This window comes from Cervus elaphus, unplaced genomic scaffold (genome assembly GCF_910594005.1).
Source record: "Cervus elaphus unplaced genomic scaffold, mCerEla1.1, whole genome shotgun sequence".
NCBI lineage: Eukaryota > Metazoa > Chordata > Mammalia > Artiodactyla > Cervidae > Cervus > Cervus elaphus.
In genome coordinates this window covers 8073881-8091480 of record NW_025316779.1, presented here as the reverse complement: position 1 = coordinate 8091480, position 17600 = coordinate 8073881, and positions in this window count along the sequence as shown.

Below are 17600 nucleotides of genomic sequence, written 5' to 3'. Positions count from 1 at the left end.
TGTTGCACATCACACATGAAAGGAGCCTTGATTTCCTTGATGGCACTCCAGAGAAACCCCAAGAACACTGTTTCAAGGATAGAGGGATCCTGAGGTCACTGTAGCAACACGAAAGAGCTCCGTGGACCAAGAATCAACACGAGATGAGAGGTTAGTCCCTGGCTTCGACTCCTGAGGAATACCACCTTACCACAAGCACCTCAAGAGGAGGCTTCTCTCAGCTTTAGGTATGTGAGAGGGATCCTGAGTTTGCGGCCTCAAGTGGAATGGACACCGCGATGCCCTGACTCGAAATAAGGCCGGATATCCCTGCAGTGACTTGAATGCAGGCTCGTCTTGCATCTCCCAAGAAGAAAGGATGTTTGAATCCCCTGTGGAGACCACAGAGAAAGACCTAGTTCCCCACCTCATCGCGACCGGAGGCCTCACCTCCTTTGAAAATTCCAGAGGTACGCGGAGATCAGTGCCTCCAAAGGAGACGATGCCTGACTCCTCGTGAAACTTGATAGGAGTCCCAGGATTCTTGTGGCACGTGGAAAGGGACCCTTGGTCTCCCGCCTCAGCTGGAGAGGCGTTCCAATTGCCCTGCCAAGCCTCGAGGAGAATCCAGAGTTGTCCCTCGCAACTAGGCAGGAGTCCTGACGTGGCTGAACAAACACGTGGGTGGAAGGGCCATCCCCGTCGTAACTCGAGAATATACCCCAGGTTCCCGCCGCAACTCGAGAAAAACCATGAGACTTCCCCCTCGCCGCGAGATGAGGCCCGATTCCCCTGTACTGCGTGCAGAGCAATTACGTCTTGCACATCACACATGAAAGGAGCCCTGATTTCCTTGATGGCACTCCAGAGAAACCCCAAGAACACTGTTTCAAGGATAGAGGGATCCTGAGGTCACTGTAGCAACACGAAAGAACTCTGTGGACCAAAAATCAACTCGAAAAGAGAGGTTAGTCCCTGGATTCGTCTCCAGAGGAATACCACCTTACCACAAGCACCTCAAGAGGAGGCTTCTCTCAGCTCTAGGTATGTGAGAGGGACCCTGAGTTTGCGGCCTCAAGTGGAATGGACACCGCGATGCCCTGACTCGAAATAAGGCCGGATATCCCTGCAGTGACTTCAATGCAGGCTCGTCTTGCATCTCCCAGGACGAAAGGATGTCTGAATCCCCTGTGGAAAGCACAGAGAAAGACTTAGTTCCCCACCTCATCGCGACCGATAACCTCACATCCTTTGAAAACTCCAGAGGTACGCGGAGATCAGTGCCTCCAAAGGAGACGATGCCTGACTCCTCGTGAAACTTGATAGGAGTCCCAGGATTCCTGTGGCACGTGGAAAGGGACCCTTGGTCTCCCGCCTCAGCTGGAGAGGCGTCCCAATTGCCTTGCCAAGCCTCGAGGAGAATCCCGAGTTGTGTCTCGCAACTAGGCAAGAGTCCTGACGTGGCTGAACAAACACGTGTGTGGAAGGGCCATCCCCGTCGTAACTCGACAATATACCCCAGGTTCCCGCCGCAACTCGAGAAAAACCATGAGACTTCCCCCTCGCCGCGAGATGAGGCCCGATTCCCCTGCACTGCGTGCAGAGCAATTCTGTGTTGCACATCACACATGAAAGGAGCCTTGATTTCCTTCATGGCACTCCAGAGAAACCCCAAGAACACTGTTTCAAGGCTAGAGGGATCCTGAGGTCACTGTAGCAACACGAAAGAGCTCCGTGGACCAAAAATCAACTCGAGATGAGAGGTTAGTCCCTGGCTTCGACTCCAGAGGAATACCACCTTACCACAAGCACCTCAAGAGGAGGCTTCTCTCAGCTCTAGGTATGTGAGAGGGACCCTGAGTTTGCGGCCTCAAGTGGAATGGACACCGCGATGCCCTGACGCGAAATAAGGCTGGATATCCCTGCAGTGACTTGAATGCAGGCTCGTCTTGCATCTCCCAAGATGAAAGGATGTCTGAATCCCCTGTGGAGACCACAATGAAAGACCTAGTTCCCCACCTCATCGCGACCGGAGGCCTCACATCCTTTGAAAACTCCAGAGGTACGCGGAGATCAGTGCCTCCAAAGGAGACGATGCCTGACTCCTCGTGAAACTTGATAGGAGTCCCAGGATTCCTGTGGCACGTGGAAAGGGACCCTTGGTCTCCCGCCTCAGCTGGAGAGGCGTCCCAATTGCCCTGCCAAGCCTCGAAGAGAATCCCGAGTTGTGTCTCGCAACTAGGCAAGAGTCCTGACGTGGCTGAACAAACACGTGTGTGGAAGGGCCATCCCCGTCGTAACTCGACAATATACCCCAGGTTCCCGCCGCAACTCGAGAAAAACCATGAGACTTCCCCCTCGCCGCGAGATGAGGCCCGATTCCCCTGCACTGCGTGCAGAGCAATTCTGTGTTGCACATCACACATGAAAGGAGCCTTGATTTCCTTCATGGCACTCCAGAGAAACCCCAAGAACACTGTTTCAAGGCTAGAGGGATCCTGAGGTCACTGTAGCAACACGAAAGAGCTCCGTGGACCAAAAATCAACTCGAGATGAGAGGTTAGTCCCTGGCTTCGACTCCAGAGGAATACCACCTTACCACAAGCACCTCAAGAGGAGGCTTCTCTCAGCTCTAGGTATGTGAGAGGGACCCTGAGTTTGCGGCCTCAAGTGGAATGGACACCGCGATGCCCTGACTCGAAATAAGGCCGTATACCACTGCAGTGACTGGAATGCAGGCTCGTCTTGCATCTCCCAAGACGAAAGGGTGTCTGAATCCCCTGTGGAGACCACAGAGAAAGACCTAGTTCCCCATCTCATCGCGACAGGAGGCCTCAAATCCTTTGAAAACTCCAGAGGTATGCGGAGATCAGTGCCTCCAAAGGAGACGATGCCTGACTCCTCGTGAAACTTGATAGGAGACCCAGGATTCCTGTGGCACGTGGAAAGGGACACTTGGTCTCCCGCCTCAGCTGGAGAGGCGTCCCAATTGCCCTGCAAAACCTCGAGGAGAATCCCGAGTTGTCCCTCGCAACTAGGCAGGAGTCCTGACATGGCTGAACACACACGTGTGTGAAAGGGCCATCCCCGTCGTAACTCGAGAATATACCCCAGGTTCCCGCCGCAACTCGAGAAAAACCATGAGGCTTCCCCCTCGCCGCGAGATGAGGCCCGATTACCCTGTACTGCGTGCAGAGCAATTCCGTGTTGCACATCACACATGAAAGGAGCCTTGATTTCCTTGATGGCACTCCAGAGAAACCCCAAGAACACTGTTTCAAGGCTAGAGGGATCCTGAGGTCACTGTAGCAACACGAAAGAGCTCCGTGGACCAAGAATCAACACGAGATGAGAGGTTAGTCCCTGGCTTCGACTCCTGAGGAATACCACCTTACCACAAGCACCTCAAGAGGAGGCTTCTCTCAGCTCTAGGTATGTGAGAGGGATCCTGAGTTTGCAGCCTCAAGTGGAATGGACACCGCGATGCCCTGACTCGAAATAAGGCCGGATATCCCTGCAGTGACTTAAATGCAGGCTCGTCTTGCATCTCCCAAGAAGAAAGGATGTCTGAATCCCCTGTGGAGACCACAGAGAAAGACCTAGTTCCCCACCTCATCGCGACCAGAGGCCTCACATCCTTTGAAAACTCCAGAGGTACGCGGAGATCAGTGCCTCCAAAGGAGACGATGCCTGACTCCTCGTGAAACTTGATAGGAGTCCCATGATTCTTGTGGCACGTGGAAAGGGACCCTTGGTCTCCCGCCTCAGCTGGAGAGGCGTCCCAATTGCCCTGCCAAGCCTCGAGGAGAATCCAGAGTTGTCCCTCGCAACTAGGCAGGAGTCCTGACGTGGCTGAACAAACACGTGGGTGGAAGGGCCATCCCCGTCGTAACTCGAGAATATACCCCAGGTTCCCGCTGCAACTGGAGAAAAACCATGAGACTTCCCCCTCGATGCGAGATGAGGCCCGATTCCCCTGTACTGCGTGCAGAGCAATTCCGTCTTGCACATCACACATGAAAGGAGCCTTGATTTCCTTGATGGCACTCCAGAGAAACCCCAAGAACACTGTTTCAAGGATAGAGGGATCCTGAGGTCACTGTAGCAACACGAAAGAACTCTGTGGACCAAAAATCAACTCGAAAAGAGAGGTTAGTCCCTGGATTCGTCTCCAGGGGAATACCACCTTACCACAAGCACCTCAAGAGGAGGCTTCTCTCAGCTCTAGGTATGTGAGAGGGACCCTGAGTTTGCGGCCTCAAGTGGAATGGACACCGCGATGCCCTGACTCGAAATAAGGCCGGATATCCCTGCAGTGACTTCAATGCAGGCTCGTCTTGCATGTCCCAGGACGAAAGGATGTCTGAATCCCCTGTGGAAAGCACAGAGAAAGACTTAGTTCCCCACCTCATCGCGACCGATAGCCTCACATCCTTTGAAAACTCCAGAGGTACGCGGAGATCAGTGCCTCCAAAGGAGACGATGCCTGACTCCTCGTGAAACTTGATAGGAGTCCCAGGATTCCTGTGGCACTTGGAAAGGGACACTTGGTCTCCCGCCTCAGCTGGAGAGGTGTCCCAATTGCCCTGCCAAGCCTCGAGGAGAATCCAGAGTTGTCCCTCGCACCTAGGCAGGAGTCCTGACGTCGCTGAAGAAACACGTGGGTGGAAGGGCCATCCCCGTCGTAACTCGAGAATATACCCCAGGTTCCCGCCGCAACTCGAGAAAAACCATGAGACTTCCCCCTCGCCACGAGATGAGGCCCGATTCCCCTGCACTGCGTGCAGAGCAATTCCGTGTTGCACATCACACATGAAAGGAGCCTTGATTTCCTTGATGGCACTCCAGAGAAACCCCAAGAACACTGTTTCAAGGCTAGAGGGATCCTGAGGTCACTGTAGCAACACGAAAGAGCTCCGTGGACCAATAATCAACACGAGACGAGAGGTTAGTCCCTGGCTTCGACTCCTGAGGAATACCACCTTACCACAAGCACCTCAAGAGGAGGCTTCTCTCAGCTCTAGGTATGTGAGAGGGATCCTGAGTTTGCGGCCTCAAGTGGAATGGACACCGCGATGCCCTGACTCGAAATAAGGCCGGATATCCCTCCAGTGACTTGAATGCAGGCTCGTCTTGCATCTCCCAAGAAGAAAGGATGTCTGAATCCCCTGTGGAGACCACAGAGAAACACCTAGTTCCCCACCTCATCGCGACCGGAGGCCTCACATCCTTTGAAAACTCCAGAGGTACGCGGAGATCAGTGCCTCCAAAGGAGACGATGCCTGACTCCTCGTGAAACTTGATAGGAGTCCCAGGATTCTTGTGGCACGTGGAAAGGGACCCTTGGTCTCCCGCCTCAGCTGGAGAGGCGTCCCAATTGCCCTGCCAAGCCTCGAGGAGAATCCAGAGTTGTCCCTCGCAACTAGGCAGGAGTCCTGACGTGGCTGAACAAACACGTGGGTGGAAGGGCCATCCCCGTCGTAACTCGAGAATATACCCCAGGTTCCCGCCGCAACTGGAGAAAAACCATGAGACTTCCCCCTCGATGCGAGATGAGGCCCGATTCCCCTGTACTGCGTGCAGAGCAATTCCGTCTTGCACATCACACATGAAAGGAGCCTTGATTTCCTTGATGGCACTCCAGAGAAACCCCAAGAACACTGTTTCAAGGATAGAGGGATCCTGAGGTCACTGTAGCAACACGAAAGAACTCTGTGGACCAAAAATCAACTCGAAAAGAGAGGTTAGTCCCTGGATTCGTCTCCAGAGGAATACCACCTTACCACAAGCACCTCAAGAGGAGGCTTCTCTCAGCTCTAGGTATGTGAGAGGGACCCTGAGTTTGCGGCCTCAAGTGGAATGGACACCGCGATGCCCTGACTCGAAATAAGGCCGGATATCCCTGCAGTGACTTCAATGCAGGCTCGTCTTGCATGTCCCAGGACGAAAGGATGTCTGAATCCCCTGTGGAAAGCACAGAGAAAGACTTAGTTCCCCACCTCATCGCGACCGATAGCCTCACATCCTTTGAAAACTCCAGAGGTACGCGGAGATCAGTGCCTCCAAAGGAGACGATGCCTGACTCCTCGTGAAACTTGATAGGAGTCCCAGGATTCCTGTGGCACTTGGAAAGGGACACTTGGTCTCCCGCCTCAGCTGGAGAGGTGTCCCAATTGCCCTGCCAAGCCTCGAGGAGAATCCAGAGTTGTCCCTCGCACCTAGGCAGGAGTCCTGACGTCGCTGAAGAAACACGTTGGTGGAAGGGCCATCCACGTCGTAACTCGAGAATATACCCCAGGTTCCCGCCGCAACTCGAGAAAAACCATGAGACTTCCCCCTCGCCGCGAGATGAGGCCCGATTCCCCTGCACTGCGTGCAGAGCAATTCTGTGTTGCACATCACACATGAAAGGAGCCTTGATTTCCTTGATGGCACTCCAGAGAAACCCCAAGAACACTGTTTCAAGGCTAGAGGGATCCTGAGGTCACTGTAGCAACACGAAAGAGCTCCGTGGACCAAGAATCAACACGAGACGAGAGGTTAGTCCCTGGCTTCGACTCCTGAGGAATACCACCTTACCACAAGCACCTCAAGAGGAGGCTTCTCTCAGCTCTAGGTATGTGAGAGGGATCCTGAGTTTGCGGCCTCAAGTGGAATGGACACCGCGATGCCCTGACTCGAAATAAGGCCGGATATCCCTGCAGTGACTTGAATGCAGGCTCGTCTTGCATCTCCCAAGAAGAAAGGATGTCTGAATCCCCTGTGGAGACCACAGAGAAACACCTAGTTCCCCACCTCATCGCGACCGGAGGCCTCACATCCTTTGAAAACTCCAGAGGTACGCAGAGATCAGTGCCTCCAAAGGAGACGATGCCTGACTCCTCGTGAAACTTGATAGGAGTCCCAGGATTCTTGTGGCACGTGGAAAGGGACCCTTGGTCTCCCGCCTCAGCTGGAGAGGCGTCCCAATTGCCCTGCCAAGCCTCGAGGAGAATCCCGAGTTGTCCCTCGCAACTAGGCAGGAGTCCTGACGTGGCTGAACAAACACGTGGGTGGAAGGGCCATCATCGTCGTAACTCGAGAATATACCCCAGGTTCCCGCCGCAACTCAAGAAAAACCATGAGACTTCCCCCTCGATGCGAGATGAGGCCCGATTCCCCTGTACTGCGTGCAGAGCAATTCCGTCTTGCACATCACACATGAAAGGAGCCTTGATTTCCTTGATGGCACTCCAGAGAAACCCCAAGAACACTGTTTCAAGGATAGAGGGATCCTGAGGTCACTGTAGCAACATGAAAGAACTCTGTGGTCCAAAAATCAACTCGAAAAGAGAGGTTAGTCCCTGGATTCGTCTCCAGAGGAATACCACCTTACCACAAGCACCTCAAGAGGAGGCTTCTCTCAGCTCTAGGTATGTGAGAGGGACCCTGAGTTTGCGGCCTCAAGTGGAATGGACACCGCGATGCCCTGACTCGAAATAAGGCCGGATATCCCTGCAGTGACTTCAATGCAGGCTCGTCTTGCATGTCCCAGGACGAAAGGATGTCTGAATCCCCTGTGGAAAGCACAGAGAAAGACATAGTTCCCCACCTCATCGCGACCGGAGGCCTCACATCCTTTGAAAACTCCAGAGGTACGCGGAGATCAGTGCCTCCAAAGGAGACGATGCCTGACTCCTCGTGAAACTTGATAGGAGTCCCAGGATTCCTGTGGCACGTGGAAAGGGACCCTTGGTCTCCCGCCTCAGCTGGAGAGGCGTCCCAATTGCCTTGCCAAGCCTCGAGGAGAATCCCGAGTTGTCCCTCGGAACTAGGCAAGAGTCCTGACGTGGCTGAACAAACACGTGTGTGGAAGGGCCATCCCCGTCGTAACTCGAGAATATACCCCAGGTTCCCGCCGCAACTCGAGAAAAACCATGAGACTTCCCCCTCGCCGCGAGATGAGGCCCGATTCCCCTGCACTGCGTGCAGAGCAATTCTGTGTTGCACATCACACATGAAAGGAGCCTTGATTTCCTTCATGGCACTCCAGAGAAACCCCAAGAACACTGCTTCAAGGCTAGAGGGATCCTGAGGTCACTGTAGCAACACGAAAGAGCTCCGTGGACCAAAAATCAACTCGAGATGAGAGGTTAGTCCCTGGCTTCGACTCCAGAGGAATACCACCTTACCACAAGCACCTCAAGAGAAGGCTTCTCTCAGCTCTAGGTATGTGAGAGGGACCCTGAGTTTGCGGCCTCAAGTGGAATGGACACCGCGATGCCCTGACTCGAAATAAGGCCGGATATCCCTGCAGTGACTGGAATGCAGGCTCGTCTTGCATCTCCCAAGACGAAAGGGTGTCTGAATCCCCTGTGGAGACCACAGAGAAAGACCTAGTTCCCCACCTCATCGCGACAGGAGGCCTCAAATCCTTTGAAAACTCCAGAGGTATGCGGAGATCAGTGCCTCCATAGGAGACGATGCCTGACTCCTCGTGAAACTTGATAGGAGACCCAGGATTCCTGTGGCACGTGGAAAGGGACACTTGGTCTCCCGCCTCAGCTGGAGAGGCGTCCCAATTGCCCTGTAAAACCTCGAGGAAAATCCCGAGTTGTCCCTCGCAACTAGGCAGGAGTCCTGACATGGCTGAACACACACGTGTGTGGAAGGGCCATCCCCGTCGTAACTCGAGAATATACCCCAGGTTCCCGCCGCAACTCGAGAAAAACCATGAGGCTTCCCCCTCGCCGCGAGATGAGGCCCGATTCCCCTGCACTGCGTGCAGAGCAATTCCGTGTTGCACATCACACATGAAAGGAGCCTTGATTTCCTTGATGGCACTCCAGAGAAACCCGAAGAACACTGTTTCAAGGATAGAGGGATCCTGAGGTCACTGTAGCAACACGAAAGAGCTCCGTGGACCAAGAATCAACACGAGATGAGAGGTTAGTCCCTGGCTTCGACTCCTGAGGAATACCACCTTACCACAAGCACCTCAAGAGGAGGCTTCTCTCAGCTTTAGGTATGTGAGAGGGATCCTGAGTTTGCGGCCTCAAGTGGAATGGACACCACGATGCCCTGACTCGAAATAAGGCCGGATATCCCTGCAGTGACTTCAATGCAGGCTCGTCTTGCATCTCCCAGGACGAAAGGATGTCTGAATCCCCTGTGGAAAGCACAGAGAAAGACTTAGTTCCCCACCTCATCGCGACCGATAACCTCACATCCTTTGAAAACTCCAGAGGTACGCGGAGATCAGTGCCTCCAAAGGAGACGATGCCTGACTCCTCGTGAAACTTGATAGGAGTCCCAGGATTCCTGTGGCACGTGGAAAGGGACCCTTGGTCTCCCGCCTCAGCTGGAGAGGCGTCCCAATTGCCTTGCCAAGCCTCGAGGAGAATCCCGAGTTGTGTCTCGCAACTAGGCAAGAGTCCTGACGTGGCTGAACAAACACGTGTGTGGAAGGGCCATCCCCGTCGTAACTCAACAATATACCCCAGGTTCCCGCCGCAACTCGAGAAAAACCATGAGACTTCCCCCTCGCCGCGAGATGAGGCCCGATTCCCCTGCACTGCGTGCAGAGCAATTCTGTGTTGCACATCACACATGAAAGGAGCCTTGATTTCCTTGATGGCACTCCAGAGAAACCCCAAGAACACTGTTTCAAGGCTAGAGGGATCCTGAGGTCACTGTAGCAACACGAAAGAGCTCCGTGGACCAAAAATCAACTCGAGATGAGAGGTTAGTCCCTGGCTTCGACTCCAGAGGAATACCACCTTACCACAAGCACCTCAAGAGGAGGCTTCTCTCAGCTCTAGGTATGTGAGAGGGACCCTGAGTTTGCGGCCTCAAGTGGAATGGACACCGCGATGCCCTGACTCGAAATAAGGCCGGATATCACTGCAGTGACTGGAATGCAGGCTCGTCTTGCATCTCCCAAGACGAAAGGGTGTCTGAATCCCCTGTGGAGACCACAGAGAAAGACCTAGTTCCCCACCTTATCGCGACAGGAGGCCTCAAATCCTTTGAAAACTCCAGAGGTTTGCGGAGATCAGTGCCTCCAAAGGAAACGATGCCTGACTCCTCATGAAACTTGATAGGAGACCCAGGATTCCTGTGGCACGTGGAAAGGGACCCTTGGTCTCCCGCCTCAGCTGGAGAGGCGTCCCAATTGCCCTGCAAAGCCTCGAGGAGAATCCCGAGTTGTCCCTCGCAACTAGGCAGGAGTCCTGACGTCGCTGAAGAAACACGTGTGTGGAAGGGCCATCCCCGTCGTAACTCGAGAATATACCCCAGGTTCCCGCCGCAACTCGAGAAAAACGATGAGACTTCCCCCTCGCCGCGAGATGAGGCCCGATTCCCCTGTACTGCGTGCAGAGCAATTCCGTGTTGCACATCACACATGAAAGGAGCCTTGATTTCCTTGATGGCACTCCAGAGAAACCCCAAGAACACTGTTTCAAGGCTAGAGGGATCCTGAGGTCACTGTAGCAACACGAAAGAGCTCCGTGGGCCAAAAATCAACTCGAGATGAGAGGTTAGTCCCTGGCTTCGACTCCAGAGGAATACCACCTTACCACAAGCACCTCAAGAGGAGGCTTCTCTCAGCTCTAGGTATGTGAGAGGGACCCTGAGTTTGCGGCCTCAAGTGGAATGGACACCGCGATGCCCTGACGCGAAATAAGGCTGGATATCCCTGCAGTGACTTGAATGCAGGCTCGTCTTGCATCTCCCAAGATGAAAGGATGTCTGAATCCCCTGTGGAGACCACAGAGAAAGACCTAGTTCCCCACCTCATCGCGACCGGAAGCCTCACATCCTTTGAAAACTCCAGAGGTACGCGGAGATCAGTGCCTCCAAAGGAGACGATGCCTGACTCCTCGTGAAACTTGATAGGAGTCCCAGGATTCCTGTGGCACGTGGAAAGGGACCCTTGGTCTCCCGCCTCAGCTGGAGAGGCGTCCCAATTGCCTTGCCAAGCCTCGAGGAGAATCCCGAGTTGTGTCTCGCAACTAGGCAAGAGTCCTGACGTGGCTGAACAAACACGTGTGTGGAAGGGCCATCCCCGTCGTAACTCGAGAATATACCCCAGGTTCCCGCCGCAACTCGAGAAAAACCATGAGACTTCCCCCTCGCCGCGAGATGAGGCCCGATTCCCCTGCACTGCGTGCAGAGCAATTCTGTATTGCACATCACACATGAAAGGAACCTTGATTTCCTTCATGGCACTCCAGAGAAACCCCAAGAACACTGTTTCAAGGCTAGAGGGATCCTGAGGTCACTGTAGCAACACGAAAGAGCTCCGTGGACCAAAAATCAACTCGAGATGAGAGGTTAGTCCCTGGCTTCGACTCCAGAGGAATACCACCTTACCACAAGCACCTCAAGAGGAGGCTTCTCTCAGCTCTAGGTATGTGAGAGGGATCCTGAGTTTGCGGCCTCAAGTGGAACGGACACCGCGATGCTCTGACTCGAAATAAGGCCGGATATCCCTGCAGTGACTTGAATGCAGGCTCGTCTTGCATCTCCCAAGAAGAAAGGATGTCTGAATCCCCTGTGGAGACCACAGAGAAACACCTAGTTCCCCACCTCATCGCGACCGGAGGCCTCACATCCTTTGAAAACTCCAGAGGTACGCGGAGATCAGTGCCTCCAAAGGAGACGATGCCTGACTTCTCGTGAAACTTGATAGGAGTCCCAGGATTCTTGTGGCACGTGGAAAGGGACCCTTGGTCTCCCGCCTCAGCTGGAGAGACGTTCCAATTGCCCTGCCAAGCCTCGAGGAGAATCCCGAGTTGTCCCTCGCAACTAGGCAGGAGTCCTGACGTGGCTGAAGAAACACGTGGGTGGAAGGGCCATCCCCGTCGTAACTCGAGAATATACCCCAGGTTCCCGCCGCAACTCGAGAAAAACCATGAGACTTCCCCCTCGATGCGAGATGAGGCCCGATTCCCCTGTACTGCGTGCAGAGCAATTCCGTCTTGCACATCACACATGAAAGGAGCCTTGATTTCCTTGATGGCACTCCAGAGAAACCCCAAGAACACTGTTTCAAGGATAGAGGGATCCTGAGGTCACTGTAGCAACACGAAAGAACTCTGTGGACCAAAAATCAACTCGAAAAGAGAGGTTAGTCCCTGGATTCGTCTCCAGAGGAATACCACCTTACCACAAGCACCTCAAGAGGAGGCTTCTCTCAGCTCTAGGTATGTGAGAGGGATCCTGAGTTTGCGGCCTCAAGTGGAATGGACACCGCGATGCCCTGACTCGAAATAAGGCCGGATATCCCTGCAGTGACTTCATGCAGGCTCGTCTTGCATCTCCCAGGACGAAAGGATGTCTGAATCCCCTGTGGAAAGCACAGAGAAAGACTTAGTTCCCCACCTCATCGCGACCGGAGGCCTCACATCCTTTGAAAACTCCAGGGGTACGCGGAGATCAGTGCCTCCAAAGGAGACGATGCCTGACTCCTCGTGAAACTTGATAGGAGTCCCAGGATTCCTGTGGCACTTGGAAAGGGACACTTGGTCTCCCGCCTCAGCTGTCGAGGCGTCCCAATTGCCCTGCCAAGCCTCGAGGAGAATCCAGAGTTGTCCCTCGCAACTAGGCAGGAATCCTGACGTGGCTGAACACACACGTGTGTGGAAGGGCCATCCCCGTCGTAACTCGAGAATATACCCCAGGTTCCCGCCGCAACTCGAGAAAAACCATGAGACTTCACCCTCGTCGCGAGATGAGGCCCGATTCCCCTGCACTGCGTGCAGAGCAATTCCGTGTTGCACATCACACATGAAAGGAGCCTTGATTTCCTTGATGGCACTCCAGAGAAACCCCAAGAACACTGTTTCAAGGCTAGAGGGATCCTGAGGTCACTGTAGCAACACGAAAGAGCTCCGTGGGCCAAAAATCAACTCGAGATGAGAGGTTAGTCCCTGGCTTCGACTGCAGAGGAATACCACCTTACCACAAGCACCTCAAGAGGAGGCTTCTCTCAGCTCTAGGTATGTGAGAGGGACCCTGAGTTTGCGGCCTCAAGTGGAATGGACACCGCGATGCCCTGACGCGAAATAAGGCTGGATATCCCTGCAGTGACTTGAATGCAGGCTCGTCTTGCATCTCCCAAGATGAAAGGATGTCTGAATCCCCTGTGGAGACCACAGAGAAAGACCTAGTTCCCCACCTCATCGCGACCGGAGGCCTCACATCCTTTGAAAACTCCAGAGGTACGCGGAGATCAGTGCCTCCAAAGGAGACGATGCCTGACTCCTCGTGAAACTTGATAGGAGTCCCAGGATTCCTGTGGCACGTGGAAAGGGACCCTTGGTCTCCCGCCTCAGCTGGAGAGGCGTCCCAATTGCCTTGCCAAGCCTCGAGGAGAATCCCGAGTTGTGTCTCGCAACTAGGCAAGAGTCCTGACGTGGCTGAACAAACACGTGGGTGGAAGGGCCATCCCCGTCGTAACTCGAGAATATACCCCAGGTTCCCGCCGCAACTCGAGAAAAACCATGAGACTTCCCCCTCGCCGCGAGATGAGGCCCGATTCCCCTGCACTGCGTGCAGAGCAATTCTATGTTGCACATCACACATGAAAGGAGCCTTGATTTCCTTCATGGCACTCCAGAGAAACCCCAAGAACACTGTTTCAAGGCTAGAGGGATCCTGAGGTCACTGTAGCAACACGAAAGAGCTCCGTGGACCAAAAATCAACTCGAGATGAGAGGTTAGTCCCTGGCTTCGACTCCAGAGGAATACCACCTTACCACAAGCACCTCAAGAGGAGGCTTCTCTCAGCTCTAGGTATGTGAGAGGGACCCTGAGTTTGCGGCCTCAAGTGGAATGGACACCGCGATGCCCTGACTCGAAATAAGGCCGGATATCCCTGCAGTGACTTGAATGCAGGCTCGTCTTGCATCTCCCAAAACGAAAGGGTGTCTGAATCCCCTGTGGAGACCACAGAGAAAGACCTAGTTCCCCACCTTATCGCGACAGGAGGCCTCAAATCCTTTGAAAACTCCAGAGGTTTGCGGAGATCAGTGCCTCCAAAGGAAACGATGCCTGACTCCTCGCGAAACTTGATAGGAGACCCAGGATTCCTGTGGCACTTGGAAAGGGACACTTGGTCTCCCGTCTCAGCTGGAGAGGCGTCCCAATTGCCCTGCAAAGCCTCGAGGAGAATCCCGAGTTGTCCCTCGCAACTATGCAGGAGTCCTGACGTCGCTGAAGAAACACGTGTGTGGAAGGGCCATCCCCGTCGTAACTCGAGAATATACCCCAGGTTCCCGCCGCAACTCGAGAAAAACCATGAGACTTCCCCCTCGCCGCGAGATGAGGCCCGATTCCCCTGCACTGCGTGCAGAGCAATTCCGTGTTGCACATCACACATGAAAGGAGCCTTGATTTCCTTGATGGCACTCCAGAGAAACCCCAAGGACACTGTTTCAAGGCTAGAGGGATCCTGAGGTCACTGTAGCAACACGAAAGAGCTCGGTGGACCAAGAATCAACACGAGATGAGAGGTTAGTCCCTGGCTTCGACTCCTGAGGAATACCACCTTACCACAAGCACCTCAAGAGGAGGCTTCTCTCAGCTCTAGGTATGTGAGAGGGATCCTGAGTTTGCGGCCTCAAGTGGAATGGACACCGGGATGCCCTGACTCGAAATAAGGCCGGATATCCCTGCAGTGACTTCAATGCAGGCTCGTCTTGCATCTCCCAAGAAGAAAGGATGTCTGAATCCCCTGTGGAGACCACAGAGAAACACCTAGTTCCCCACCTCATCGCGACCGGAGGCCTCACATCCTTTGAAAACTCCAGAGGTATGCGGAGATCAGTGCCTCCAAAGGAGACGATGCCTGACTCCTCGTGAAACTTGATAGGAGTCCCAGGATTCTTGTGGCACGTGGAAAGGGACCCTTGGTCTCCCGCCTCAGCTGGAGAGGCGTCCCAATTGCCCTGCCAAGCCTCGAGGAGAATCCCGAGTTGTCCCTCGCAACTAGGCAGGAGTCCTGACGTGGCTGAACAAACACGTGGGTGGAAGGGCCATCCCCGTCGTAACTCGAGAATATACCCCAGGTTCCCGCCGCAACTCGAGAAAAACCATGAGACTTCCCCCTCGCCGCGAGATGAGGCCCGATTCCCCTGCACTGCGTGCAGAGCAATTCCGTGTTGCACATCACACATGAAAGGAGCCTTGATTTCCTTGATGGCACTCCAGAGAAACCCCAAGAACACTGTTTCAAGGCTAGAGGGATCCTGAGGTCACTGTAGCAACACGAAAGAGCTCCGTGGGCCAAAAATCAACTCGAGATGAGAGGTTAGTCCCTGGCTTCGACTCCAGAGGAAAACCACCTTACCACAAGCACCTCAAGAGGAGGCTTCTCTCAGCTCTAGGTATGTGAGAGGGACCCTGAGTTTGCGGCCTCAAGTGGAATGGACACCGCGATGCCCTGACGCGAAATAAGGCTGGATATCCCTGCAGTGACTTGAATGCAGGCTCGTCTTGCATCTCCCAAGATGAAAGGATGTCTGAATCCCCTGTGGAGACCACAGAGAAAGACCTAGTTCCCCACCTCATCGCGACCGGAGGCCTCACATCCTTTGAAAACTCCAGAGGTACGCGGAGATCAGTGCCTCCAAAGGAGACGATGCCTGACTCCTCGTGAAACTTGATAGGAGTCCCAGGATTCCTGTGGCACGTGGAAAGGGACCCTTGGTCTCCCGCCTCAGCTGGAGAGGCGTCCCAATTGCCTTGCCAAGCCTCGAGGAGAATCCCGAGTTGTGTCTCGCAACTAGGCAAGAGTCCTGACGTGGCTGAACAAACACGTGGGTGGAAGGGCCATCCCCGTCTTAACTCGAGAATATACCCCAGGTTCCCGCCGCAACTCGAGAAAGACCATGAGACTTCCCCCTCGCCGCGAGATGAGGCCCGATTCCCCTGCACTGCGTGCAGAGCAATTCTGTGTTGCACATCACACATGAAAGGAGCCTTGATTTCCTTCATGGCACTCCAGAGAAACCCCAAGAACACTGTTTCAAGGCTAGAGGGATTCTGAGGTCACTGCAGCAACACGAAAGAGCTCCGTGGACCCAAAATCAACTCGAGATGAGAGGTTAGTCCCTGGCTTCGACTCCAGAGGAATACCACCTTACCACAAGCACCTCAAGAGGAGGCTTCTCTCAGCTCTAGGTATGTGAGAGGGACCCTGAGTTTGGGGCCTCAAGTGGAATGGACACCGCGATGCCCTGACTCGAAATAAGGCCGGATATCCCTGCAGTGACTGGAATGCAGGCTCGTCTTGCATCTCCCAAGACGAAAGGGTGTCTGAATCCCCTGTGGAGACCACAGAGAAAGACCTAGTTCCCCACCTCATCGCGACAGGAGGCCTCAAATCCTTTGAAAACTCCAGAGGTATGCGGAGATCAGTGCCTCCAAAGGAGACGATGCCTGACTCCTCGTGAAACTTGATAGGAGACCCAGGATTCCTGTGGCACGTGGAAAGGGACCCTTGGTCTCCCGCCTCAGCTGTAGAGGCGTCCCAATTGCCCTGCAAAGCCTCGAGGAGAATCCCGAGTTGTCCCTCGCAACTAGGCAGGAGCCCTGACATGGCTGAACACACACGTGTGTGGAAGGGCCATCCCCGTCGTAACTCGAGAATATACCCCAGGTTCCCGCCGCAACTCGAGAAAAACCATGAGACTTCCCCCTCGCTGCGAGATGAGGCCCGATTCCCCTGCACTGCGTGCAGAGCAATTCCGTGTTGCACATCACACATGAAAGGAGCCTTGATTTCCTTGATGGCACTCCAGAGAAACCCGAAGAACACTGTTTCAAGGCTAGAGGGATCCTGAGGTCACTGTAGCAACACGAAAGAGCTCCGTGGACCAAAAATCAACACGAGATGAGAGGTTAGTCCCTGGCTTCGACTCCTGAGGAATACCACCTTACCACAAGCACCTCAAGAGGAGGCTTCTCTCAGCTCTAGGTATGTGAGAGGGATCCTGAGTTTGCGGCCTCAAGTGGGATGGACACCGCGATGCCCTGACTCGAAATAAGGCCGGATATCCCTGCAGTGACTTGAATGCAGGCTCGTCTTGCATCTCCCAAGAAGAAAGGATGTCTGAATTCCCTGTGGAGACCACAGAGAAACACCTAGTTCCCCACCTCATCGCGACCGGAGGCCTCACATACTTTAAAACTCCAGAGGTACGCGGAGATCAGTGCCTCCAAAGGAGACGATGCCTGACTCCTCGTGAAACTTGATAGGAGTCCCAGGATTCTTGTGGCACGTGGAAAGGGACCCTTGGACCTCCGCCTCAGCTGGAGAGGCGTTCCAATTGCCCTGCCAAGCCTCGAGGAGAATCCAGAGTTGTCCCTCGCAACTAGGCAGGAGTCCTGACGTGGCTGAACAAACACGTGGGTGGAAGGGCCATCCCCGTCGTAACTCGAGAATATACCCCAGGTTCCCGCCGCAACTCGAGAAAAACCATGAGACTTCCCCCTCGATGCGAAATGAGGCCCGATTCCCCTGTACTGCGTGCAGAGCAATTCCGTCTTGCACATCACACATGAAAGGAGCCTTGATTTCCTTGATGGCACTCCAGAGAAACCCCAAGAACACTGTTTCAAGGATAGAGGGATCC